The following is a 27918-nucleotide window of genomic DNA, read 5'->3' on the forward strand; positions in this document are numbered from 1 at the left end:
CCTGTGATGCCTCCAGCTTTGTTCTTTTTGCTTGACTTTATTTTGGCTACTGGGGAGGGTCTTAGCATTTTTCTCTCCATTTTAAGGGCTAGTGTATAGCACTGACATTATTCTGGGCAACTTGAGAATACAGCTATGGGAGAAGATGAGAAGGTAGAGCTGGTGGGAGAGGAAAGACCAGCAGGTGACTTTCAGCTCTCTGTAATCTTACCAAACTGAAGATCCTTTTGGCTTCCTTATTTCAGAAGTGTCCTGCTTAAGGCATCAGGCCCACAATTAAACAACAACAGCAACAACTTCACTGGGGTATAATATATATGTAATAAAATAGACCCACTTTTTCTTTTTTGTGTGTGTGTGTACAGATCTGTAAGTATAGCCAGGCACAGGGTGGCACATGCCTGTAATACCAGTGACTCGGGAGGCTGAGGCAGTAGTATCATGCATTCAAAGCCAGCTTCAGTAACTTAGTGAGGGCCCTGTCTCAAAATAAAAAGTAAAAAGGGCTTGGAATATGGCTCAGTGGTTAAGCATCCTTGAGTTCTATCCCTGGTACCAAAACAAAAAACAAAACCAGAAAATGTCCCCCACACCCTCACGTCTGTGGGTACTGACAAACGTGTGTGCTTGGGTGTCTAGTACTACCACATTGCATGTGCAGAACACTTCTATCCCTCCAAAAGGTGTATTCATGCTCCATGATCTGCTTTGTGCCTCTGAAGATTTTCCATTTCTAGTCCTCTTTAAATAGAATCAAACTGTAAGTAGTCTTACTCTTGTGTCTAGCTTCTTTCTCTGAGCATGAGGTTTTGAGATTCATTCAGGTCATGTGTAATAACTTTAATGCTGACTAGTTTTGATTGTTTATTAATTTATCTGTTGCTAGATATGTATTTTTTAAAATTCTTTTTTGCTCATACAAGTAAAACTGCCATGAACATCCCCTGTTCAAGATTTTTGTATGAACATATACTTTTATTTCTATTAAATATATACCTAAGAGTAGAATTGCTTAGTTCCATGAAAATGAACAACTTTTTTTTTTTTTTGGCACTGAGAATAGAACCCAGGGGTGCTGTACTACTGAGTTACATCTCTAGCCCTTGTTATTTTTTTATTGCAAGTCAGGATCTCACTAAGTTGCCAATGCTGAACTTGCAGTCCTGACTCAGCCTTCCAAGTCTTGGGACTATTGGTGTGTGCCACTGTGCTGGGATGATAATGAATAATTTTTTTTTTTAAAGAAAATGTCAAGTTGTTTTTTAAAGTGATTTTACCAGTGTACATATCTCTTAGCAATGTATGAGGGTTCCAGTTGCTCTCTGGATATTTTTCGATATTGTCAGTCTTTTTTTTTTTTTTATTATTGGTTGTTTTACTGGATGCTTTGTGGAGGAGGCTCCTCACTTGATTTTAATTTGCATTTTGCTGATGATGAATGATGTCAAGCATCTTTTCATGTACTTAGTGGCCATTATACAAATCTTTTGTGAAGTGTCTAACAAGTTTTGCTAATTTTTATTCGTGTATATTAATTTATACAGAACAGTGGGTGTCAGATTGGCATATTGATGTGTGCGTATAATGTAGTTTGATAAATTTCATCCCCAATACCTCTCCTTACCCTCCACAGTTTCTTTTCTCATCCTCTTCATTTATACTAACAATCTCCCTTCTACATTCATGATGTTCCTTTTTTTTTTTTTCCATTTCCCACACATGAGAGACAACATATGTTACTTGTTTTTCTGAGTCTGGCTTATTTCACTTAGCAGAACGTTCTCCAAGTCCATTCGTTTTCCTGAAAATGACATAATTTCATTTTTAAAAAATAACTGAATAATACTGCCTTCATATTCATATATATATTTGTGTTTGTGTGTGTGTGTGAATATATATATATTTTCTTTATCCTTTCATCTGTCAATGGACATCTAGGCTGATTCCATAACTTTGGCTGCTGTGAATTGTGCAGCTATAAACATGAGTATGCATACATCTCTAAGGTATGCTGACTTTAATTCTTTGGGATAAATACCAAGGAGTGGTATCACTGAGTCAAATGGTAGTTCAAGTTTTAGCTTTCTTTTAGGAACCTTCAATATTTATTTCCACAGTAGCTTTACTATTTTACATTCCCACCAACAGTACCTAAAGTCTCTTTTCTCTTGCCTTCTCACCAGCATTTATTGTTTTTCATATTCTTGGTGACTGCCATTCTGACTGGGGTGAGATGCAATCTCAAATGCCGCAGTCTGGCTGCGCACAAATCATGAGCCACTGAAGCAGGAACAGACTTTATTTCTGAACTCCACCAGCACACTCCACACACGCTCCCGGGAACTCCCCCAAACTCCACACCGATCCTCCAGGAACCAGCAACCAGAAATATCCCTCCTCCGGCACTTCCCCAACCACTGGGAACTCTCCGGGAATCCCCGCGAGAGCTCAAGCGGAACTCAACAGGAACTCCGCCAGAACTCAAAGTCATCATCTTTTTTTTTTTTTTTTTTTTTAGAGAGAGAGAGAGAGAGAGAGAGAGAGAGAGAGAGAGTTAGTTTTATTCTAATGTTTATTTATTTATTAGTTCTTGGCAGATACAACATCTTTGTTGTGTCATCGAACCCGGGCCGCATACATGCCAGGCGAGCGTGCTACCGCTTGAGCCACATCCCCAGCCCAAAAGTCATCATCTTAATGGCTCGCTAGCGTCACCTGTCAACCACTACTTCTGGCAAAAATGCCACGCGTCATCCCGACTCGGCTGTGGCCCTCAACACTCAAAGTAGTTTTGATTGGTATTTCCCTGATGGATAAAGAGGATGAACACTTTTTCTCATATCATCTTTGGCCATTTGTATCTCTTTTGAGAAGTTTCTGCTTTAGTTCATTTGTCCACTTATTGAATGGGTTATCTGTTTTTTGTTGTTTAGTTTTCTGAGTTTTTATATATTCTGGATATAAATTCTCTGTTGGAAGAGTAGCTAGTAAAGATTTTCTGCCATTCTGCAGGCTCTCTCTTTGCTCTTTTAATTGTTTTGTTTGCTGTGCAGAAGCTTTTTAATTTGATGCTATCGCATATATTGATTCTTGCTATTATTTCCCAGTTTTGTTCATTTTTACTGGATATTATCTCCTTAATATCAAGTTTCTTCATATAATATCAATAATTTTTAATATATCTGGACACAAGTACCTTTTCACATGTATTATGAATCTTTTTCTCCAATTCTGTGTCTTGTTCTTTTATTTTCTTAATACAGTTAGAATAGCAGGAATTTTTATTTTATTTTTTGCAGTATTGGAGATTGAACCTAGGACTTCACACATGATGGGCAAGCACTCTACCCCTGAGCTATATCCCTGGCCCTTTTTAAACATTTTATTTTGGGACAAGTTCTCACTAGGTTGCCTGGCTGGCCTTGAACTTGTGATCCTCCTGCCGCAGCCTCCCAAGTAGCTGGAATGACAGATACGCATTACCACATCTAGACAGGAGTTTGTAATTTTGAAGAAGTTAAATTTATCCATTTTTATTTTATGATCTGTGTTTTTGTGTTCAACTTTCTTGTTAACTCCAAAATCTCTTATATTTTCTTTTTTTTCTTTTTTTTTTATAAGAGAGAGAGAGAGAGAGAGAGAGAGAGAGAGAGAGAGAGAGAGAGAGAGAGAGAGAATTTTTTAATATTTATTTTTCAGTTCTTGGCAGACACAACATCTTTGTTGGTATGTGGTGCTGAGGATCGAACCCGGGCCGCACACATGCCAGGCGAGCGCGCTACCACTTGAGCCACAGCCCCAGCCCTCTTATATTTTCTTTGAAAAACTTGTATAAGTGCTGACTTTTACATATAGATTTATCATTCATTTTGGCAATTTTTTTTTCCAGGTGTGTTGGGGATTGAACTCACAGCCTAGAGCATCCTATGCGTGTGCTCTACCACTGAGTTCAATTTCAGGTTAATCTTTTGAACAGGATGAGGCAAAGATCAAGGTTTATCCCATTCCCCCACTCCCTGTTCATATAATATGATATGCAGTTGTGCCATATTGGAGTGACTGTCCTCTGTCCATTGGACTACCTTGGTACCTTTGCCTGAAGTCAATTGACCTTATATATGTGAGAGTATACTTGTGGACTTTCTATTCTTTTTCATTAATCTATATGTCTTCCCTTAGGCCATTATGACCTTCCCTTGATTACCATAGCTCTCAAGTTAAGTCTTGGATTTGAAAGCTTCCAAGTTTATCTATCTATTTATTTATTTATTTTGGGTCTGGGAGATTGAACTCAGGGGCACTTCACCACTGAGCCACATCCTAAGTTTAGTAAGAACATACTTCAATCATGTAAAAGCTACATATGTTAAACCCAAGGCCAAAATCATTCTAAATGGGAAAAGTGGAAAGCATTCCCTCTAAAAAACTGGAACAAGACAAGGATGCCCTCTTTCAGGACTTCTATTCCACATATTCTTTGCCATCCTAACCAGATCAATTAGGCAAATGAAAAAAAATTAAATGAATTCGAATAGGAAAAGAAGAGCTCAAATTATCCCTGTTTGCCGAGAACAAGATTCTGTATTTAGAAGACCCCGAAAATCTTCACCAGAAAACTTCTAGAACTCATAAATCAATTCAGCAAAGTAGCAGGATATAAAATTAACCCATAAATGAATTGTGTTCCTATATACAAATGATGTATCAGCTGAGAGATAAATTAGGAAAACTATTCCATCCACAATAGACTCAAAACAAACAAACAAACAAAACCCCCCCCCAAAACAGAAAACTTGGGAATCAAAAGAAGTGAAAGATCTCTGCAATGAAAACTACCGAACACTAAAGAAAAAAATTGAAGAAGACCTTAGAAGATACAAAGTCCCATATTCTTGGATTGGCAGAATTGATATCATCAAAATGGCCATATTACCAAAACTGCTATACAGATTTAATGCAAAACCTATTAAAACTCCAATGACCTTCTTCACAGAAAGAAAAAAAGCAGTAATCAAATTCTTTTGGAAAAATAAGAGACCCAGAATAGCCAAAGCAATCCTCAATGAGAAAAGTGAAGCAGGAGGCATCACAATACCAGAACTTAAATTATACTACAGAGCTATCGTAACAAAAATGGCATGGTATTGGCACAAAAACAGACACGGAGATCAATGGTACAGCATAGAATACACAGGAGCGACAACCCCACATAACTTTAGTCATCTCATACTAGGCAAAGCTACCATGAACCTACACTGGAGAAAATAAGCCTCTTCAACACATGGTGCTAGGAAAACTGGAAATCCATATGTATGAAATCAAACCCCTCTCTCTTACCCTACACAAAATTTAACTCAAAATGGATCAAGGACCTAGGCATTGGAACGAGACCCTGTACCTAGTAGAAGAAAATGTAGGCCCCACTCTTCATCATGTTAGGAGCTGACTTTCTGAAATGCAAGAAGTAAAATTAAGAATCAATCAGTGGAATGGAATCAAACTAAAAAGCTTCTTCACATCCACCTCAGATGGAGCATTAATCTCCAGGATATATAAAGAACTAAAAAAACTTAACATAAAAAAAAAAAACCAAAAAAACCCCACAATAACCCAATCAATAAATGGGCAGAGGAACTGAACCAGGCACTTCACAGAAGAAGAAATACAAATGGTCGACAAATATATGAAAAAATGTTCAACATTTCTAGCAATTAGAGAAATGCAAATGAAAACTACACTGATTTTCTATCTCAGTCCGGTCAGAATGGCAATTATCAAAAATACAAGTAACAATAAATGTTTGAGGATATAAGGGAAAAGGTACACTCATACATTTTTGGTAGGACTGCAAATTGGTGCTGCCAGTCTGGAAAGCAGTATGGAAATTCCTCAGAAAACTCGGAATGGAACCATCATTTGACCCAGTTATTCCACTCCTTGGCATATACCCAAAGAACTTAAAATCAGCATACTAGAGTGATACAGCCACAGCTGTGTTGCCGAGTCTCTTGGTAATTTGCTGAGGTTGACCTTGGACTGGCAATTCCTCCTGCCTCAGCCTCCTGAGTTCCTGGGATTTCAGTCATGTGCCACTGTACCCAGGCTGGCTTCTCTTTCTACATTTCACTTACAGCTATAAATTTCCTCTTTTTGCTTTTGCTACATCTCAAAATTGGTAAGTTGTGTTTTCATTTTCTTTTGTATTGAGGTTATCTCCTCCTCCCGTCTTTTGGTGTCAAGATGTTTTCTGATTTCCCCGAGGTTTCCTCTTTAGCCCATGGGTGCTTAAGAGTGTGTTGTTTAAATCACACTTTTGTTCATTTGTATTGAGAACACCACAGGATGAACTGTCCAAAGTCCATTGGTTTAATATGGTTTTGGTTTGTAAATGAATTATAGTCATTTATTGCATATTTTTGGATATTAATTGTGTAAGAGTTTATCTGCTTCTAGAGACAGCAAGTAAATAAAAGTATCATTCACAAACAAAAAGATAGACTTTTGTGAATTTTTCATTTTTTCTTTTGCTATTGATTAGTGTCATCCCATTGTGACCAGTAAAGGTAGTTGGTACGATTTCAATGTTTTACAGTTTAAGATGACTTCTTCCTCTTCTTCTTCTCTTTCTCCTTCCTCCTCCTCCTCCTCCTCCTCCTTCTTCTCTTCCTCCTTCTCTTCCTCCTCCTTTTCTTTCTTCTTCTTTTTTTTTTAACTTTTGCCTAGCATATGTTTTCTCCTAGAGAGTGTTTCAACTAAACTTGAGAAAAAAAAATATATATATTTGTCTTGTTGGGGAGAGTTTTCTATATATGACTATTAGGTCTAATTGGTTTCTAATGTTTTTTGAGTGCTCTCTCTCTTTCCTCATTGATCTGTTAATCTTATCCATTACTTAAAGCGGTGTATTGAGGTCTCTTATTGTTATTATAGAACTGTCTCTGTCCTCCTTCAATTCTGTCACCGTTTGCTTCATTTTTTTTTTTTTTGTACTGGGGATTGAACTCAGGGGCACTCAACCACTGAGCCACATCCCCAGCCCTATTTTGTATTTTCTTTAGAGACAGGGTCTCACTGAGTTGCTTAGTTCCTCACTGTTGCTAAGGCTGGCTTTGAACCGGCAGACCTTCTGTCTCAGCCTCCTGAGCTGCTGGGATTACAAGCATATGCCACTGCAGCCAGTGCTTCATGTGTTTTGGAGCTCTATGTTGGGAAACTGTTATATCTTCTTGGTGAACTGACTCTATTTATCAATATATTGTGTCCTTATTTGCTTTTTGTAACAATTTTAAAGTCTGCTTTGTCTGCTATAGCCATGTACCACTTTATGATGGCTACATTCTGAGAAATGCATTTTTGCAGTTATTGTAGAGTATGCTTATACAAATTCAAATGGCTGCAAAGTCACCAGGTGATACAATTGTATGGATTACCGCTGGACTATGTATGTGGATCCTTGTTGATTATCTTTATATGTTACATGACTGTGTAAACTCTCTTATGCATGCTCCTTCTCTCTTTTTCTCTCCTTCTCTTATTCTCTTTAGTGGTGCTAGGGATTGAACCCAGGGCCTTATGCATTTTAATCAAGTGCTCTACCATTAAGCTACACCCTCAGTAGATGCTTTCTTTTGATTATTATGTGCATGGTTTAATTTTTTTGTCCTTTTACTTTCAGCCTTAGATTTCTTGATTCAGTTCCTTAAAGTGAGTCTCAAACATTATATAGCTGGACCATGGCTTAAAAAAATTCTTCTTTAAGCCAATACCCCCAAACCAAAGGCCACATGTTTGCTCTGATAAGCGGATGCTGATCCATAGTGGGGTGGGGGATAGGGAAGAATGAAGGAACTTTGGACTGTGCAGAGGGGAGTGAGGGAGGGATGGGGTGAAGGATGGTGGAACGAGACAGACATCATTGCCCTATATACAAGGATGATTTCACTACTGGTGTGACTTAGCACCATGTACAGCCAGAGGAATGAAAAGTTATGCTCCATTTGTGTACAATATGTCAAAATGCATTCTACTGTCAGGTGTAACTAATTAGAACAAATAAAATTATTATTATTATTATTATTATTATTATGTGTGATTACAGGTGTGTGCCACTGTGCCCAGTTTATGCTTTAACAAGTTAAGCATTTTGAATATAATCGTAAGAGCTCTTTTAACTTATTTGTTAATTGACATTTGGGGGGGGAGGGTATTGGGGATTGAACTCAGGGGCACTTGGCCACTGAGCCCCATCCCCAGCCCTATTTTGTATTTGATTTAGAGACAGGGTCTCACTGAGTTGCTTAGTGCCTCACTTTTGCTGAGGCTGACTTTGAACTCACGATTCTCCTGTCTCAGCCTCCCAAGCCACTGGGATTACAGGCGTGCACCACCACGTCCGGATGTTAATTGACATTTTAAAAAATCATTCTTAGGTCAGTTTCTTTTGACTGAGTTTTCTTATTTATCTCACATTTTCTTGCTTCTACACATGTCAAGTATTCTTTTTTTTTTTTTGATACTGGGGATTGAACTCAGGGGTGCTTAACTACTGAGCCACATCCCCCACGCTTTTTACTTTTTATTTTGAGACAGGGTCTCACTAAGTTGCTGAAGTTCTCACTACGTTGCTGAGGCTGGCTTTGAACCTGGGACCCTCCTGCCTCAGCCTCCCTATTCACTGGGATTACAGGTGTGTGCCACCACACTCAGCTCCTCTTTAATATTTTGTTCCACAAATTTAGCTACTTTAGTCTCCCCAAATTCCAGCCTCTGTCTCCTCTGTTCAAACAGTGCTCACTGTGCTCTATTTAAATGTTCTCCTTCCTGGGGCCTCCAGAAATTGACTTCAGGAAGAAAGCTGGGGAGATCACGGAGTTCACCTTACTTTTCCCCCTCATCTCAGAGATCTCGGTCTTCTTCTTTTTTTTTTTTTTTTTTTTTTTGTGGTTCTGCGGATTGAGCCCAGGGCCTTATGCACGCAAAGCAAGCCCTCTACCAACTGAGCGACATCCCCAGCCCAAGAACTCCATCTTTTGATGCCATTTGTATAATATCTGAAATGATTGGTTTCGTAGGCTCTGTAACTTTCTAATTGTCATGGTGACAGGGGAAGTCTAGACACTGTCACTCATTATTATACTCATCAGGGAGCATTGGGTTTAATCATCAATAATAGAAAGTCCAAGATAACAGTGCTCTGGACAAGGGAGAAGTCTATTTCTTTCCCATCTAAGTTAAGTCTGGAGGTAAATGGTCCAGGCTTCACAAAGCCAGTGGGGAGCCTCTCGTACCATTTTTTTCTTCACCCTCCCGACATATGGCTTCCATATGGCTTCTAAAAGTTTTGCCCTCATTATTGAAGTTGCTGCCATCTATTATGCAAAAGCAACCTCTTACGCCCATCCAAGTCCATGGAGATATGGTTAGGGAACTAGACAGGCATGTTTCTGGGTTGGGAAATTTCTCCCCAGAAGGAAGTTTTCCACAGGGCACGGTGGCATATGCCTGTGATCCCGTCTACTCTGGAGGCTGAGACAGGAGGCTCACAACTTGAAGGCCAGCCTTGGCAACTTAGGGAAATCCTGTCTCAACATACAAATGAAAAAAAATTGGGGGTGTAAGCTCAGTAATCCCCAATATTTGAAAAGAAGAAGAAGAAGTTGTTGTTTTGTTTCTGAGAGGCTATGTTGTCATCCTTTAATCCTGTTAAAAAAAAAAAACCAACACCTGAGATAACCCATTTTTAAAAAGGAAAGATCTATTTTGACTCATGGTTCTGGAAGATACGAGAGGTTTCCCACTGACAGGTTGGCCCTGTTGTTTTGGCCCTGTTAGTTAGCAGAGTTTGCCTTGGTAGAAAGTACAGTGCTCTTTGAATCTTCAATAAGTGGGAAGAGATATGACAAATGACCGTGTGAAAAGCCATAAATTGTAAGTTTATCAGCTGGGAAAGATGGTGCTTTGCTTAAAATGATCTTCTTGGACATGTTGGTGGGTGGGGAGGAAAGCTAAGTGGTTCAGGCACTCTGGAATATGGGAACGGAGAAGGCACACGGGTGCCTGGAGTCTCTAGGGCCTCCTTTCCACCATCTGCCAAAGTCTCTCTATTCCTCTGACATCCTTTTATGGCCCCTCATTCCCACACCCCTACTCTTCCTAGCCTCTTATTTCTTTTCATCCGATGTGGTTCTTACTTTCTCCAATATATCTTCTTATCAGAGCAAGAGGCGTCTCCCAGAAATACAATTTTCATTATGTATGGGTGACTTGAGGGTTTGTTTTGCCTCCTGGCTGCTGTGTTTCTGTCACGAAGACCCATCTCTTTAGGATCCATGGCCCCCAGGATCCTGAAATAATGTGATTTAGGAGGTCAGAACAGAGATAGCTTGGTAGTTAGACGCTGCTAGAGTCCGGATTTGAAGCAGAGGGCCCAAAGGCCCAGGTGCCCAAGACTCGGTCCTCAGCTCAGTGCTACTGGGAGGTGGTGGAACCTCTAGGAAGAGGAGCCTAGTAGAGGGACACTGGGTCATGGGAGCTGCCCTTGAAGGGGATATTGGGATTCTGGCCCCTCCTCTTCCTTTCTCTTTGCTTCCTGGCCACTGGGTGCTCCCCACCATGATATCCTGTTGACAGGTCCCCAAACAACAGGGCCAACCTGTCGGTGGGGAGCCTCTCGTACCTTCCAGAACCATGAGTCAAATAGATCTTTCCTTTTTAAAAATGGGTTATCTCAGGTGTTTTTTTTTTGTTTTTTTCTTTACAGGATTAGAAGGATGATGACACAGCCTCTCAGGAGATTTTATTGCTATTCAACAAGCACTACACACACACACACACACACACACATATAATATATATATATATATATATATATATATATATATATATATATATATATATATATATATAAATTTTTTTCCTGTGCCAAGTTGGCAGTGCAGGCTGCCCAGGGACTCTTTCCCACACAGACGCTCAGAGAACCGGGGTCTTCACCATCCTGTAGCTGCAGCACCTTGCACAGAGGGTCCTCTCGATACCTAAGGCTGAGGAGAGCATGTCACTCCCGGGAGTTAGTTCTCCCCTAGACATATCATGAGTTTCTTGAAGCCAGGGAGTGCGTCTGGGTTTTCTTGAGGCCCGGGAGTGTGTATTATAGTCATCAATTTGTTTATTCTGTCAGAAATCTGGGTGAGAGATGGTATGGAGTTGAAGCTTAGCTAAGAACCCAAGGAAACCTCAATTCTGTTTACTCTTTCCTTCCAGAACCCCGAGGGAAGGGAACAATGGCACACGGGAAGCTGACGCTGGACTCCCACCACAGAGGACTGTGGCGAGTTGGACTGAGCCACGTGGACACGTCTTTAAACTCACTCTTCCATGGAAATGCAGCAGAAGGTGGGTCTTGCTTTGCTTCTGTGGTCCCTCAGGGTCAAGGCTCAGCTCTTGAAGAAGAAAGGCTTATCCGTGTCACCCCCTCCCAGAGCCACAGGACTTTTTAATCAGGTAGTGAACCTGAGGAAAAGAGTGCTAGTCTCAGTGCCTGGCACCTGGCTTCAGTGTGGGCCAGGGCTGATGCCTGGTGGGGCAGGAGGGGAGGAGGGTGGTGGGTATTTTCCGTGGGGGACTCACCTTTGGCCTCCTTACTCTACCTCTGCGTGTCCACAGACTTCCCAAACCAGGTGCCTCCTCCTTCAGCCCAGTCAGTGTTCACAAACCTGACCAGTCCAGTGACATTTCCCACCCCTGGACAAGTGAGGAAGAGGACAGGGAGCTGAAAGAAGAGTGCTCTTAAATATTTTTCCTCCAAGACAGTGTATTAATTAATTAAAATTAACTAATTGTTTTAGAAGCTTTAATTTTTTTAATGTGTTCTAATTAGTTATACATGACGGTAGAATGCATTTTGACACACCATCCATAAAATGGAGTATAACGTCTCCTCCACCTGGTTGTACGTGATGTAGAGTTACACAGGTCACGTCATCATATATGCACAGAGTGTAATAACGTCCATTGCATTCGACTATCATTCCTATACCCTCCCTGCACTCCCCTCTGTTTAGTCCAAAACACCAGTTTTCTCCCACCACCCCTTATTGTGAATTAGCCTCTGTATATCAGAGAAAACATTTGTCCTTCAATTCTTTGGGATTACTTATTTCACTTAGCATAATATTCTCTAGTTCCATTCATTTACGGGCAAATGTCATGGTTTCCTTCTCTTTAAAGGTTGAATAATATTCCATTGTGTTTATATACCACATTTTCTTTATCTGTTCATCTGTTGAAAGGCACCAAGGTTGGTTCTGTAGTTTAGCTATTGTGAATTGAGCTGCTATAAACATTGATGTGGCTGTGTCACTATAGTATGCTGATTTTAAGTCCTTTGGGACTTAAACCTGAGAGTGGGATAGCTGGGCCAAATGGTGATTTCATTCCAAGTTTTCTTAGGCATCTCCATACTCTTTCCAGAGTGGTTGCAACCAATTTCCAGTCCCACCAGCAATGTGTGAATGTACCTTTTTACCCACATCCTTGCCAACACTTACTGTTGCTTGTACTCTTGATGATTGCCATTCTGACTGGAGTGAGATGGAATCTCAGTGTAGTTTTGATTTGCATTTCTCTAATTGCTAGAGATGTTGAACATAAATTAATTAATTTAAAATGTGTTTATTGAGCTTCTCCTACGAACCATACTGTCCTCACGGTTGTCACAATAAGACTGGGGAAAGTCGTAAATACCTAATGATGGAAGAGACCACAGTATTTATTATCCCAAGAAAAGCTACATATTTTAAAAATTAAGTCCACTTGGCTGCCTCCCACTAGATTTTGCAGGTCACAGTGTCAAGGATAATGATGATAATGACGACAGCATTTGGGTGTTGCTTATTCTGTGTTTGCTATGTAGCGGTGGTCGTGTTAAATAAACCCCTTAATTCTCACCAGTCAGAGAATGCCAAGTTACTACTCTTCATTTTGTAGGTGATCTAACTGGGGTTCAGAGAGGTATATTTGTTAACTTAAAGACACACAGAGCTGGGCAAGGCAGTGCATGTCTGTAATCCCAGAAACTGGATAGGAGCATCACAAGTTTTAGGCCAGCCTAGGCAACTTAGTGAAACCGTGCCTCAACTTAAAAAACAAAAGGGGTTGGGGATGTAGCTCAGTGGTAGAGCACTCTTGGGTTCAATACCTACAACCCCACCATATCTCACTCTGCACATACTGTGAGGGAGCTATGTAAACCTTCAGATGCTGTAGTATTTTCTTTTCTGTTGCCATAATGAAATACTTGAGGAAATCTAACTTTATAAAGAAAAGAAGTTTATTTAGCTCACAGTTTTAGAGATTCGAGAGCCTGGCACCAGCACAACTTGACTCTGGTGAGGACCTTGTGGTGGATAGTGGCCATCAGGAGAGTAATTGGGTGGAAGAAATCACATCTTGAAGACAAGGAAGCCAGGAAGGCTGGAATCCCACAATATCTTCTGTGGGCATGCTACCACAGACCCCAGGGCCTCCCACGAGTCTGCACCTCTTAAAGGTTCCCCACCGCACAGAGGATCCAGCTTCCAACCCACGAACCACCGGGGGACAAACAGCACCCAAATCATAGCAAATTCCTTATTTGAGACAAACTTTGTCTCACTTGGCTGCTTTCATTGTAAGGGACAGAAGCTTGTGATGAAGCCACAGTGAGGTGGTACTGGGAGGATGCCCGTGTTGCCATGGAGACGCGACTCAGACTGGGTTCCAAGAGCTGCTGAAGAGTCATTGCAGGGAGGAGAAGGGCTGAAGCCTTTCCACTCACTGGGTTATTTAACCCCTCCGTGGGAGTTTGCAGATAGGCCACTGTAAGGTGATAGAACCTAATATTTGCCATTCATTCAGCTGCTGACATCCTTCCTGCGTCTGTGGCCTGCTCTCCCGTGTATCTTTCCCTGCCCCGTGGCTCCTGCTTCCGTATGACTTCCATCCACTTACAGCCTTTAGGGTTAGGCTTTCTCCACCAAATATTCCAGGTCAGATTCTTGGGAAACAGAATCCCACAAGCTCCATCGGCTCCACTTTGTCTTCTTTAGCGGGACTTTTCCCAAGAACATCTCACGGGTCCACGTCCACCCCTGATACAACCCCCTGGGGGAAGGACGGTGGCTCCACTACGTGCCGTCTTTGATCACTCACTCTCAAGAAGGCCTGCCGCCAGGTGACACTTAAGCAGCTTCTTGGCTGCCTTTTGGGAGGTCCGGGTGGGGAGAAACCGGGGCCTCCTGCCCACAGCCAGCACCGACTTTCCCGGCTTGGGAGCAAGCGTCGTGGAAGCAGATCCTCTCTCGAGTCCTCCGTCCGGGCTTGGGTTGGCTCGTCTCCAGTGGACATGTTGACGGCCGCCTTACCAGAGACTCTGATCAAGAATGGCCAGCTCAGTGGCTCCTGAATTCCTGACTGTCAGGGACTGTGAGAGATAATGAAAAGCTTATTATTATTATTATTTTTTTTCCCAGGCCACTAAGTTTCTCAGGGATTTGTTGTGTGGCACACTGATGCGGAGTGGGCTTTGAGAAAAATGAGCATACACTTGCAAGGCGCCCGTCGCAGTATTACAAGATCTTCAAGCAAGGGGAGATTTGTCTCCGGGGGTGGAAGACATCACATCTCCAAGACCAGGAAGCCAGGAAGGCTGGAATCCCACAGTCTCTTCTGTGGGCATGCTACCACAGACCCCAGGGCCTGTTATAATGACCTGAATCCTGGCCTCTGGAGGTCCTGGTGTCTGTTGGCCCCACAGGGACGTTCACCCACCAGGGTAACCTCATCAAGAGGGAATTCTACTTTGTATGGGAGTTCCCCTAACACACTGCCCGGAAGCCAAGGGCAAGGATAGAGGAGAGACTCTGGGCTATTTCATTTCTTGGTTCTCCCCTCCAACGACCTTGTCTACCATCTTCCTGCTCCCATCACTTGTTCTGTGGACAATGCAAACTCAGGTCCGGGCAGGGGTGCCGCACCTGGTTGCTGGCTAGCTATGCACACTCTTGGACCGGTACCCACCCCAATTAGAGCCCTGGACTGCACCGCACGGGACGGTCGGTCTTTGTGCCATTAAGTAGCATTAGCAGACTCGCTTTCTTTTTTTAGCTCTGAAACTTCCTTTTCTAATTAGCACAGTCTTCTACAGGGGGAGGAAGGGGCCGAAGAGCTAATTAGAGAACCTGGATGACTTTGCCTCCTCCCCCCAACCTTTCCCAAACATCTGCCCCGCCTGCCCGAGGAAGCCAGAGCCTGCCGCTAGCCGGCTTTCTCTTTTGGAGAAACTATCAAAAAGCATTTGCAAATAACTCTGATTGCCTTCAAGATGGAGGAGAGAAGCACATTTTCCAATTACAGCCCAGGCGATTGCTCCGGCTTGTTTAATTAATGGAATGTGCATCTGTTTGCGGAGGCCCCTTTTGAATGTGTTTTCTGGAGTTCTTTAATTAGTTACAAAAAGCTGCAGGTGTACTGGCAGGGGACAACAGCAGAGCTGGGACATCTTCCAGAAGAGAGAATCTTTTTTAATGTAAATATTTAGTCATATGATGATGAGGTTCACTTTAAAGTTCTCTTTCCTATTTGGTTTGCGGGCGGTGGTGTTGGAAGATATACTCGGGATTCATTTGGATTGTTGACAAAATAAATTGAAATGGAAGAGACCAATTTTCATTATGACAGACACTTAGATGCGGTTAGACCATTACCAGAATGGCAAGTTATTCTCACGTTGTCACTGTGAGACGGCTGCCTAGTTTTTCAGGCAAAAAAAAAACCAAAAAAAAAACGCTTGCACGGGAGACTGAGATGTCGCATGCTAATTCTATAGATGGGATTGCGATGGGATGCGTGTTATGTGGAGGGAGGGACCTGGTGTGGGGAGCGAGAGGTTCTTTCCTCTGACAAGTGAAGATTGTCCCAACCATGTCAGAAAACTTCACCCTCCTGCCACCGTTGGTGAAAAATTGGGGATGCTGCCTCTTACCATGGTAATTACCACCTCTGGATTTGAGAGATGATGTTACCATCTGAAAGATGTTGGGGGCGAGTTTAAAGAGGCTGGATGATTGGATGTGTGGGCACTAGAGGGTGGGGATGGTGAACTCTGACCTCTGATCGGGGCTGGGCAAGCTGTGGTCCTACGGGTCAGATTTGACCCACAGCCTGATTTATAAAGAAAGCCTAATTGGAGCACGACTTCTCCCCTTTATTTGCTTATTGCCTTTGGATGCTGTCACCACCCTGGCAGAGATGAGTAGTGGTGACTGTATTTACCATCTGGTTCTCTGGGGAAAGAGTTTGCTGACCTCTACTTTATAGGACCACTGAGATCTAAGGAGAAGCTTGGAGACAGCGGCCATGGCTTCCAGTGTCTCCTTTATTTCTTTTCTTTTTTGGGGGGTTGGGTGAGGTACCGGGGATTAAACTCAAGGACACTCCACCACTGAGCCACATCCCCCAGCCCTATTTTATATTTTCTTTAGAGACAGGGTCTCACTGAGTTGCTTAGCGCCTCGCTTTTGCTGAGGCTGGCTTTGAACCCACCACGATCCTCCTGCCTCAGCCTCCCGAGCCGCTGGGATTACAGGTGTACGGCATCAGGCCTGGCTTCCCTCCTTTCTAGGCGTCTGATTTTAGATTTGTCAATTGAAGCTAAAATTTCCTACTCCTTGTGTCTTAGAGCTCTGTGCGAGATACAGAGGTGGGAAGATTCTTCTACTGAATTTTTATATTTTCACTAAAAAGACTTAGTCCATGATTGAAAAGAAAAAAAAAGAAGGTGTTTTCATTCTTTCCTGATGTTTCCCATACTATGAAGGAACGTTAGGCGAGTCACTGAAACAATACATTGTGAAGATCAGGCTCCTCGGTTTCCCATTACTGCTCCATGCTCACACCATTTGCAGCATTTGCAGGACAAAGGCTCCTTTATATTCTAGGTGAAGAGATGGACAGATAGGGCTTTCTGGGTAGTTGTTGTGGCTTGCACATCCTTGTTCTGTTTTCTAATCCCCCGTGTGTAATCTTATCCACAAGAGGAGGCGTGTCCACCCTATAAATCTTAATTAAAAATTTTATGTTCGAAATGCCTTACAACATTGTTCTTAAGACTTCACAAGTCAGGGTTCTGCTTCTGGACAGGGATTAAAATTCGAAGGCAAAATTGATTTTAGCAGAGCATCCTTCGAGCTTTTAGGCAACGCGCGCACGGTGAGCTGAACAATGACCCTTCTTTGTTTAACCCCCGCCACCCTGTGGTGCCTACATAAATAACATAACTAAGAAGCTGAGATCACAGGTTTTACTGAAGCTTCTACTAACAAGCTTGGTGACCTTGAGCGACTCACCTGCCTCCTCTTGGTTTCCTCGCCCAAAGGCAGGGTTTGGAATAGATGGTTTCAATCATCCTCATCTGTTAAAAAAAATTCAGTAAGTGGAGACTGATTCCCATTATCTGGGAACTCTCATCCAACGTGTTCCGCCCCTTCTGATTCTGCATACCCTGTTAAATCTGGCCTTTGCTGGGTGGGGACCTGTAGGTGACAAAGCAAGGTGGGATTATCTGGCAAGAAGGGGGTCTGCAGCCGAGGCTTTGTTGGGCAGAGGATAGATGTGCAAACAAAAGAAATTGCTTCCTGCAAAACTTAAGGAAAAGACTGATGTGTTGGAAGGATGGCGGAAAGCTCACGGAGTCAACAGGAGGGGGAGAACAGGGACCCGGGCAAGCTGTGTGGCTGAGGAGATGATCAGCAGCAGGACCCTGGAACAGACTCAATAGCTGCTGCACGTGTCCTACACTCAATGCCGGGGACCGCTCCCATTCCTGTATGTGAATTAGAAAGAGGCGTCTGCTTTGCCACCTCGGCCAGCAGAATGTCCACTGGAATCTGCTCCTTTCCACCCAGGCACCGGAGAGCCCTGCTCATCGGCAGCACCCTGGCCTGTCACTGCCACTACTGTTGTCTTTGGTAATCTCCAGTGTGCTTGCCCGTTGTGTCATCCCCTTAAGATAGGGAGTTCTGGGCAAGAGACCAGGTTTGGCTTTCTTTGACTGAACCCGGGTTGGATCCAAGGAGTCAGGAAAAAGGAATATGTATCCCCTTTGGCTACCATAATGAGATTTGGGGTCCTGCCTTTCTTTGGTTTGCATTTTCCTCAAATTGGAGGGATATTCCCTGGACTAACAAAAGACCAGCACGACTACAGAGTGCCAAGTGCAGATGCAAAGGTTGTTCACTGCAGAAGTCTAGGGGGTGCCATTCACCTTGTGGTCTGAAGGAACCATGTCCACTGGGGTTCTGCAGGGCACAGCAGCCGCGACTATGCCGCAAAGAAGACCCATTTACGTGATTGCCTTGTCTTTCCAGCATCCTGTGAATGCTGACCCAGCAGTCCCCTGTTCTTTGTCTTCAGAGAGCATCGTGTCAAATCCCGAATTACACCAGCGTTCGGAATACACCGAACAGGAGCAAGGATTTAATTGCTGGCTCTTTGATGTGATTTAGGTTGAAAGTATGCCAATTTTGATCTGAATGTCTTCACAAATATGAAATGACAAATCGATCATTTGCTCTTTTTCAGAGTTGGCCTCTCTCAGGTGTTCTCCTCTCTCTCTTTCAACCTTCACAAAATTCAGTTTCTTCTCTTCAAAGGAGTTTGCTCAGAAAACACCAGGGCGGGGGGCAGGGGGTGGATATTATGAAAAAAAGTTAATATTTAAACTTGTGGTAGATATGCTTATATTTAATGTTCACTTTCTTCCAAGGCCAAAGGAGGGAGAGAGATTTCTAATGATTTTTTAATCAACCAAAGTGCCTTTCCACGGTTGTTAAGGGGTTGAACATAGAGTTTAAAAGGAAATAGTTCCTCCTCCGACCGTCTGCTAAAATTCTACACGCAGCTTTCCTTGGTTGAGCTGTTTATGTTCACTTCCCTGAGTTTAATAACAGAAAATTCTCTCTCCATTATTTTAACCAGAAGCCTGTGTTTTGACATAAAACCCAGGAAGCATTTCCACATCTTACATTTTAGTTTCCTCACTTCTCCAAGCAAAGTAGTTCAATTAAATATCATCCGAGGGCTCCTTCGAGGCAGAGACCTTTGGAAATTGCTCTAACCCTTTAACATTTAGAAAAGCATATTGATAGAAGCAGAATGTCTCTGCAGTGTGTGCTCGCTGTTCAGGGAGGGAAAGCTCTCTTGCACTTTGCTCTGAAGAAGGAAGTAATTCCATTTCAAGGCTGGCGATTAGGAGTAATGGAGAAGCTGCCCAGATGGAGCCCCCGAGTGTCATGGGCCCCTCAGACCTGATTCATGTTGAGGGTTTACATGATCTTCATGGAGAGGGACCACTTCCGTCTTCCCTGGGTGAGGGGACCCTCAAGGGTTGAGATTTCATGGAGGAGGGAATCTTTGAAATCATAAGGAATTTCTTCCATGCTAAGGTGGGAGGTACCAACCACATCCATCCTTTCGTTTGGCTAGTGGTCCATCTGTCTGTTCATCCATCCGGGCATCCCAGCACTTATTCAATAAAATGTATGGAGCGTTTACTGTCTACCTGAAGCCATATGTGGATGGTACAGAGAATAGAGAAACAAACTCAGGGAGAGAATGGGGTATAAGGGGGAGGAGGGGAAGGTCAAAAGGCACCGGAGCAGGAGGTGGCCAGCAAGAGGAGGTAGGTCAAAGTATTGGTACAGAAGCACTTTATGTTCTTTCAGGTTCCCCCCCCCCCCAACGACTTGATGGGGATTCTCCACTGTGTATCATTTCTATGGCCAAGTGTGTTCTCATTGAAAAAATTAATTGATTCATTCAGCAAATACATACGGATACCAGGGACTGTGCCAGGCCTTGGTAGGCACAGAACACACGCTCTCTGGCCTTAACGGAGTTCACAGTCCAGTGGGGAACAAATGCACACAAACAGGTATTTGTGGTAGATCTACAAAGGAAAAGTGAAAGGCACAGTGATGGTTAATTGAACGTGTATTATAAACTCTCAGCACTGTTCTGGATGCCCACAAGTGTTATCTTTATTTTTCAAAATGAGCCTATTTTTAATTCCATTTTTACCAAATGAGGAGATCAACATGCAAAACAACGAGTACAGAGATCTTGTTTTGATCAGCGTCGGCAAGAGAGCCGTCTGGAGGAGCAATGGTGCTTAGGGGTTAGCTGGGAACACAGAGGGAGGAGTGTCCCAGGCAGAGGTAGTGGATAGCTTGTGTGTGACGTGTAGCGTGGAGACGGGGTCGGGCGAGGGCTGGCAGCCAGGGCCTTGTAGGTGAGACCGGGATGGCACGGAGGCATTTAGGCAAGGGCAGCTGTGAGGACACAGCTCCAGGTGGAAGCCCCGAAATAGAAATGTCACAGAGCTTGGATACTTCTGTCTGTCTGGGGCTGATTTGCTCACTCAGTAGGATCCAGGCTAGCCACAGGGTGACTCTTCCAACTCACATTTATATCTGCCAATTAGTTTCATCATTATTTTGATAGACTCAGTAAGAATTGCATTGAATTAAGAAACATTTACATTATTATAAGAAATTTTAACATTAAAAAAACCAATTAGATTCTGTAAGTATCATTTTAACAATTTTGTAGTAAAAACATTTCATTCCTACCAGTACATACAAGTTATCTTTGCTTTTTCTTGTCTTTCCTCTTTTTTTTTTTTTTTTTCTTGCTACTGGGGATAGAATCTGGCAAGAGTCTCTGGGCTATACCCCCAATTCCCTCTTTTAATGTAATTTAATTTTTTTAGTGCCAGGGATTGAACCTAGGGGTAATTAGATATTAGCCACATCCCCAGTCCCCCCTTTTCATTTTTAAATTTTATTTTGAGACAGGATCTCACTAAGTTGCTGAGGGTATCACTAAGTTCCTGAGGCTGGTTTTGAACTCATGATCCTCCTGCCTCAGCCTCCCAAATTGCTAAGATTATAGGCATGTGCCACCTTTCCAGTTTTAGCTCCAGCCCTTTTAAAATTTTCCCTTTCTTTCTTAGCTGCTTAGGGCCTCTATTATGGTTTAAATGTGGCATCTTCCAAAAGCTCACATATGACACAAGGCAAGGTTCACAAGGTTTGGAGGAGAAATGATTGGATCATCAGAGTCTTAGTTCATTCAGTGAATTAATTCCCCTGGTAGAGATTAACTGAGTGGCAATTGAAGTGGTAGGGTGTGGCTGGAGGAGGTGGCATTGGGAGTGTGGCTTTCCATGGTTCAATCCTTGGTATCTGTCTGCTTCCTGATCCTCCTGTGAGCTGCTTCCCTCTGCCACACTCTTCCACCATGATACTCTGCCCCACCTCCCGCCCTGAGGAATGGAGCCCGCCTTCTATGGATGAAGGAACCTCTGAAACCCTGAGCCCCTAAATAAAACTTTCCTCTTCTTCATTTGTTCTGATGGAGTCCTTTCAGTCACAGCAGCTAAAAAGCTGATTTGAAACAGGCTCCCTAAATTGCCTAGGCTGGACTAGAACTTGTGATTCTCCTCCTTCATCCTCCTGGGTGCACCCCTGTGTCCAGCTGCACTGCGTCCAGCTGCATCTAAGTTTTTTGATGTGGAGGTTGACTCTCAAGAATTTGTTAACAAGACTCATCAGGAAGCATATGGCCATTTCAAGCACAAAATGTAATGCAAAAACGTCGGAGTTGTCAAACCACGCCCAGCTTAAAAAATTAGAAAGATTTCAAAATAGATTTGCAGGACTTGGATATGGCTTGTGCTGTCTAGAAGTCATATTGAAATTTGATATCTACTGTGGCCGAGTTGAGAGGTGGGGCCCTTAAGAGGTGGTAGTCTGCGGAGTGTGGGAGTGTCATGGTGTGTGCCTGGAATCCCAGAAGCTCAGGACTGGGGATGTGGCTCCGTGGTTAAGTCTCCCTGGGTTCAATCCCTGCTATCAAAAAAAAAAAAAAAAAAAAAAAAAAAAAGGCAGGGGGTGGCATTTTTTTGGGGGGGATTAATATTTTTCTTGTGGGATTGGGTTATTATCTCAAGGGTGAGTCCTCACTCCCACAGAACTGGATTAGTTTTCAGGAGAGGGGCTTTTTGTAAAGCAGCGCTGCCCGTCATGTTTGCCTCTCTAGCAGGAAGGCGCCCACTTGCTGCTTTGCATTTCTACCACGTTAGGACGCAGAGCAAGGTCCTCTCCAGATGCTGGCACCATGCTCTTGGACTTGGCAGTCTCTACAACAATGAGCCAAGGAAAATTTCTTTCCTTTTTTTTCTTTTTTGAACCCAGAGATGCTTAGCCACTGAGCCACATCCCCAGCCCCTTTTATTTCTTATTATTTATTGATTTATTTTGCGGGGAGGAGGGTACCAGGATTGAATTTAGGGGCCCTCAGCCACTGGGCCACACCCCCAGCCTTATTTTCTACTTTATTTAGAGACAGGGTCTCACCGAGTTGCTTAGCGCCTTGCTTTTGCTGAGGCTGGCTTTGAACTCGCCATCCTCCTGCCTCAGCCTCTTGAGTCACTGGGATGACAGGCACATCTTTTTTTTTTTTTTTTAAACTACCCAATCTTAGGTATTCTCCTGTAATACAGAAAACAGACTAAGATATGAAGAGTTTATCAAATTCAGTAATTTATATGTTCTCTAACAACTTTGCATTTTATTATGTATGTTACAGTTACATAATGTTAAGAAAACACGTTTTTACCGAATCCTATGTAGATACCTCAGTTCTCCTTCAATTTATCTGCAGGGAACCATGTATCCATTAACATTTTTCACACATGCCATGGTGTGGGAAAAAAAATAAGGAAGTGCCCTCCTTGGCCAGCACAGGTGTCAGTAGGACTTTAGTTTTTCTCAACCAGGCAGTGCCTAAGGTCTGGCTTACCTGATGCAGCCTCGCAAATTCCCTCTGGACTTCAGTATTCTCCTGAGTGCAGAGAGTCTCTGTTTTGTGACCTTGGCTGATGAGTCATTCATGAGGGCCCAGGTTCTGCTGCATCCCCCCAAATAGCCCTCCAGTCTCAAGTTTTATTTTGCTACTATACCGTCACTTGGGTCTTGTGGGTTGGGGGCTAGAGAAACTCTGCTCATTGTGAAAAAAAAAAAAAAAAAAAACAACTGTGGAGGGTCTATTTCACTTGTGACTAAATACCTAATTTCTGCTTAAAAAAGAATTGACCAGAGGGGCTGGGGTTGTAGCTCAGTGGTAGAGCACTTGCCTAGCATGTGTGAGGAACTGGGTTTGATCTTCAGCACCGCATAAAAATAGATAAAATAGAGGTATTGTGTCCTTCTGCAACTAAAACAAACAAATAAATACATAAATATGTTTTATATATGTATATATGAAAGAATTGACTAGGACTATTCATATGATCCCATCTAATCACAGAGGGGTCAGAAGTATTTGACAGCACCATTAACTACCACAGGTGGCTATTTTGAGTGGCCTTAGTCAAGGCTCCTCTCAGCTTTGTCTACTCTGAGACTGGGTGTATTAGTCAGCTATCTGTTATTGTGACAAATTACCCGAGATAAACAACTTAAAATGAAGAAAGGTTTATTTTGGTTCATTGCATGGTCATTTGACCCTGCTGCTTTTGGGTCTGTGGCAAGGTAGCACATCATGGTGGAAGTGCTGGAGGAGGAGGGCTGCTTGCTTCATGGTAGCTGGGAAGCAGAAAAAGAGGGAGAGTCAGGTCCCAGGATTCCATTCAAGGGCACACCCCCAGTGACCTCACTTCTATCCACTAGGCCTTACCTCCTAAATGTGCGTTCACCTACTAATAGCACCCCAGGCTGATGCCTAGTCCTTTAGCACGTGAGCTGGTGGACAACACTGAAGATTCAAACCATTGATCTGGGCCACTGGATCATGGACTATTCCTCCTTATTTAGTTTTTTATGCATAACAGTGGGATTTGTTGTTATTTATTCGTACATGCACACAATAGAAAAATATATGTGGGTCAGTTTTGTTCCCTAGTGTTTACTCCTCCCCTCTCCTTTTTCCCCTTGGTTTCCTTCCTTTACTTGTCCTTTTTTAAAACTTCAGGTTTGAGGAGTGGTCTGTGTTGTCCAGGTTAGCCTTGAACTTGGGGTCCTCCTGCTTCAGCCTCTGGAATTGCTGGGATTACTCCATACGCCATGCACCACTGGGTTGTTTCTTTTTTTTTTCTTTTTTTTTTTTTTAAAGAGAGAGGAGAGAGAGAGAGAGAGAGAGAGAATTTTTGATATTTATTTTTTTAGTTCTCGGCGGACACAACATCTTTGTTGGTATGTGGTGCTGAGGATCGAACCCGGGCCGCACGCATGCCAGGCGAGCGCGCTACCGCTTGAGCCACATCCCCAGCCCTGGGTTGTTTCTCTTTAAAGAGGGATTATATGTCACTTTCAGTTGGCGGTGGAGGGCCTCATTACAGTGGGATCTACAGTGGAGATTGGGGCCTCTGAATTGGAAAGTGAGCTATGGGTTTTGAGGTCAGAAGGGGCAGATCTGTAGGGGAGCAGGAGGATGCAGGAGAACCCCTCGCCCCTTACCCCTTGTCCCAGCTTTAGCAGATATTATAGAATTGGGAGTAAGAGATCAGTCTGTGCCTGGGAGGATTCTACCTTGAAGCTTTATACCCAGGGCCAAAACAGTCCCTCTCATCCATTCTGTCTCTGTTTTGCAAATACACATGTAGCTCTAACTTTACCAGGGGGCTGGTAGAGATCTATCTGGAGAGAAAGCCAAGCTGCCCTGCTTGGTTGGTCCTCGATTGGTCCCTTTCTACTGTGGGAACCTGTGTCCTTTGAGTTCTCAGAAAAACGACTCCTCCTTCCACACCAGCTCCTCTCTGTGTTGTCTGTTTTTGTTCCGAACGGTAGGGGTCATCATTTCTCTTTTGTAATTCTTTGGAGACTAAAGCTGCAACCTTCACGGACTTGACTATATTTTTCCTTTTTTTTTGTTTATGGCATTAATCCTGAGGTTAGGGTTGGCCTGTGGTGAGCAATAATACATTTAACCTTTGACTTTGTGCCCTAAGATGTAATTTATCACTTGCAGTCTCCTTTCCCAGAGTCTCAGTTCCGTTTAAGATAAATGGAGGCAGGCAGACCCTTGCTTTTAGGGATGTGTTGAAAAGAACCAGGCACAGATCTGACAGACTTATTTTTATGAACTCCACTATCACTCTCATCTTTATTTAAAAGCAAACAAAAAAAATCACTTTTACTAAGTGATTTGTTATTTAACATTTTACAACCATAGATAGATCCTGGTGAGGGTAATTTCCCTTAGAATGCACATTAGTGTCTAGTTGGTAAATAAACTTGAGGCATTTCTGCATCGGGCATAAAATAAAGATGAAAATGTTCAATTCTAAAACCTAACGGTAGCATGGAATTAGATGTTCTACATGGTGCATGCTGTGTTGTTCCTTTGATTATAGTCTATTTTGCTGTCTAGTTTTTACATTGCAAGATGATTATCCAATATGTTTTAATGCAAACATTAAGAACCACTTCTTTGGGTGAAATAATAGTAAGTGTGTCTATTTATTGAAATCCCACTCTCAACTAGCCAATAGCATCCCCTGGTCTGTAATCTTCACAATGTTCCTGAAGAAAGAGCTATAAAGAGCTATCACTAAATTTGAGAGATACAGAAACTGATGCAAAGGGAGGTCAAGTAAAGAAACACAAGATCAGGGAGTAGAATCAAGATTCGAACCCAGGTCTCAGGCCCTCAAAAGTCACACCATCACTTTGGGCTCTGACTGCCTTCACAGATGTCTTGCTTTTCTATCCTGTTTTGGTTTTTTTTTTTTTTTCTCCTTTTTCGGTTTGAAGTTGTAGACATATGAACTTTTCAATACCTGAATGTACGTCTGGACTTTAATTTGGCCTGAGACTTAAGAAACATCCCCGGAGCAGTCTAGTTAGTAGCTCTCCCCTCACAAGAGGGAGACAGTATGTGCCAGGTATATTTTTAATCTTCTAAATGGATGCAGAGGCCAATTGAATTCTGCAGGGATTTAGTTCCTTCTGTGCACAGGGCGTCCTCCCTTATCCTTAAGCTAACACTGGTCATTGAGAGAGAGGCTTGGTCCAGTGGGGTCTGGGGTAAGCAGAGGCCGGGTGAGGAGGCTCAGGCTCGCAGTGACTGGTCTGCAATCAGCTGGTGGCCTTGACTGGACTACCCGGATTCTCGGGAGCCTGTGGTCAGGCTCTGGATTTCATGACAGTGTGGGGCCGGCTGCAGGGTCACCTGCGTATCCCAGGACGACCCTAGTCTTCAGCCAAGGCAGATGCCATCTTTGTCCTCTTGATTTTCTGCATAGTGGAGGGAGGGTGGCCCAGAGGACACCCCATCCCCCCATGGGTAATGCTTTCCTTAGCTCAGCCCACCTACTTTTCCTCCCTCTGATGCCAAGTTCAGGTCTGGACATCTAGGCCTTGACTCCAACTGTGTTCTTGGCTTAGGGCAAGATGCTGTCTCTTTAATGAAATCTCAAGATACAAAAGTCCCTCATTTTTATAATACCATTTGATTATTTAAATTTGTTCGGGTGTTGTCTTTCTTTACAGCTCGTTTAAATAATACATGATGTAGCAGAAGCCCATTTCCTCATTATTTTCTTGGACAGAAGTCTAAAGGCACTCACTGAGGCTCCTGAGAATATTAGTTTACTCAACATTTTAATGATGACAAAGAATTGTAAGGCTTTTTTTGGGGGTGGGTGGGGAGGGGTACCAGGGGTTGAACTCAGAGGCACTCGACCACGGAGCCACATCCCTATCCCTATTTTGTACTTTATTTAGAGACGGGATCTCACTGAGTTGCTTGGCACTTTACTTTTGCTGAGGCTGGCTTTGAACTCTCGACGCTCCTGCTTCAGCCTCCCAAGCCGCTGGGATTACAGGTGTAGGCCATTGCACCCAACTTGTGAGGCCTTTTCCAGGGTGTGGAGTGCCTTCCCGCACCCATTGAAGTAGGCATGCAGCTATTTACTTTTGAAGAAGGCTTTTAGTAAGGAGAAAACGGAGGCTCAGAGAAGGTAGGGGATTGGCTCAGGTCACATAGCTGAGGGCTCAAACAATCAGCTGAATGGCTCAGGCAAAGACCTGGATCAAAATTCACACTACTACTGGGAAAGGGAAGGAGGGACCGTGGTCCTTTGAGGGATGCTTGGGAGATCTTCTCTCATTTCTAACAGGTACTTGGCCTCCAGGGCCCAGCTTCTGCATCCAAAGGCCTCCGCACCCTTCCAGACAGATTTCATTGCTGCTTCTCAGTGTTCTGTGGCACAGGGTCTGCAGGGACCATCCTTAGAGTGTTACTGTCCCTGCGTTAGTTAGGGTTCTCCAGAGAAATAGAACCAACCAGCTGTGGTTGGTGTGTAGATGATAGATTTATTTTACAGAATTGGCTTGTGGAGAGGCTTAGTGAGTCCAAAATCTGAAGGGCTAGGCTGGCAGGTAGAAACCTCTGGGAGAGTCGGGTTTGAGACCAAAGGCCATCTGCTGGCAGAGCTCCCTGTCATGTAGGAGAGGTCGTTCTTTATCCAATTCAGACCTTCAACAGGTTGGATGAGGCCCACCCACATTATGGAGGGCATCTGCTTTATTCAAAGTCCACTGATTTAGCCAGGTGCAGTCATACACGCCTGTCATCCCAGCAGTTTAGGAGGCTGAGACAGGAGGATCTCAAGTTCAAAGCCAGCCTCAGTGAGAGCGAGGTGCCAAGCAACTCAGTGAGATCATATCTCCAAATAAAACACAGAAAAGGGCTGGGGATGTGGCTAAATGGTCGAGTGCCTCTGGGTTCAATCCTCAGTAGCCCCCTTCCCCCAAATCCACTGATTTAAATGTTAATCTGATCCAAAACATACCTTCGTAGAAACATTCAGAATAATATTTG

At 43.3% G+C, this 27918-nt stretch overlaps 1 long non-coding RNA gene across 1 annotated transcript in view; it reads left to right on the plus strand.

Moving 5' to 3' along the window:
- The window catches only part of LOC120888086 (uncharacterized), a 71823-nt gene that overhangs the window by 25590 nt on the left and 18315 nt on the right, over window positions 1–27918 (plus strand). Inside the window, exon 2 of the long non-coding RNA XR_013430853.1 lies at window positions 11260–11391. This is a non-coding gene — a long non-coding RNA (uncharacterized LOC120888086). The remainder of the gene's footprint in view (window positions 1–11259; window positions 11392–27918) is intronic.

This window comes from Ictidomys tridecemlineatus, chromosome 15 (genome assembly GCF_052094955.1).
Source record: "Ictidomys tridecemlineatus isolate mIctTri1 chromosome 15, mIctTri1.hap1, whole genome shotgun sequence".
Taxonomy (NCBI): domain Eukaryota; kingdom Metazoa; phylum Chordata; class Mammalia; order Rodentia; family Sciuridae; genus Ictidomys; species Ictidomys tridecemlineatus.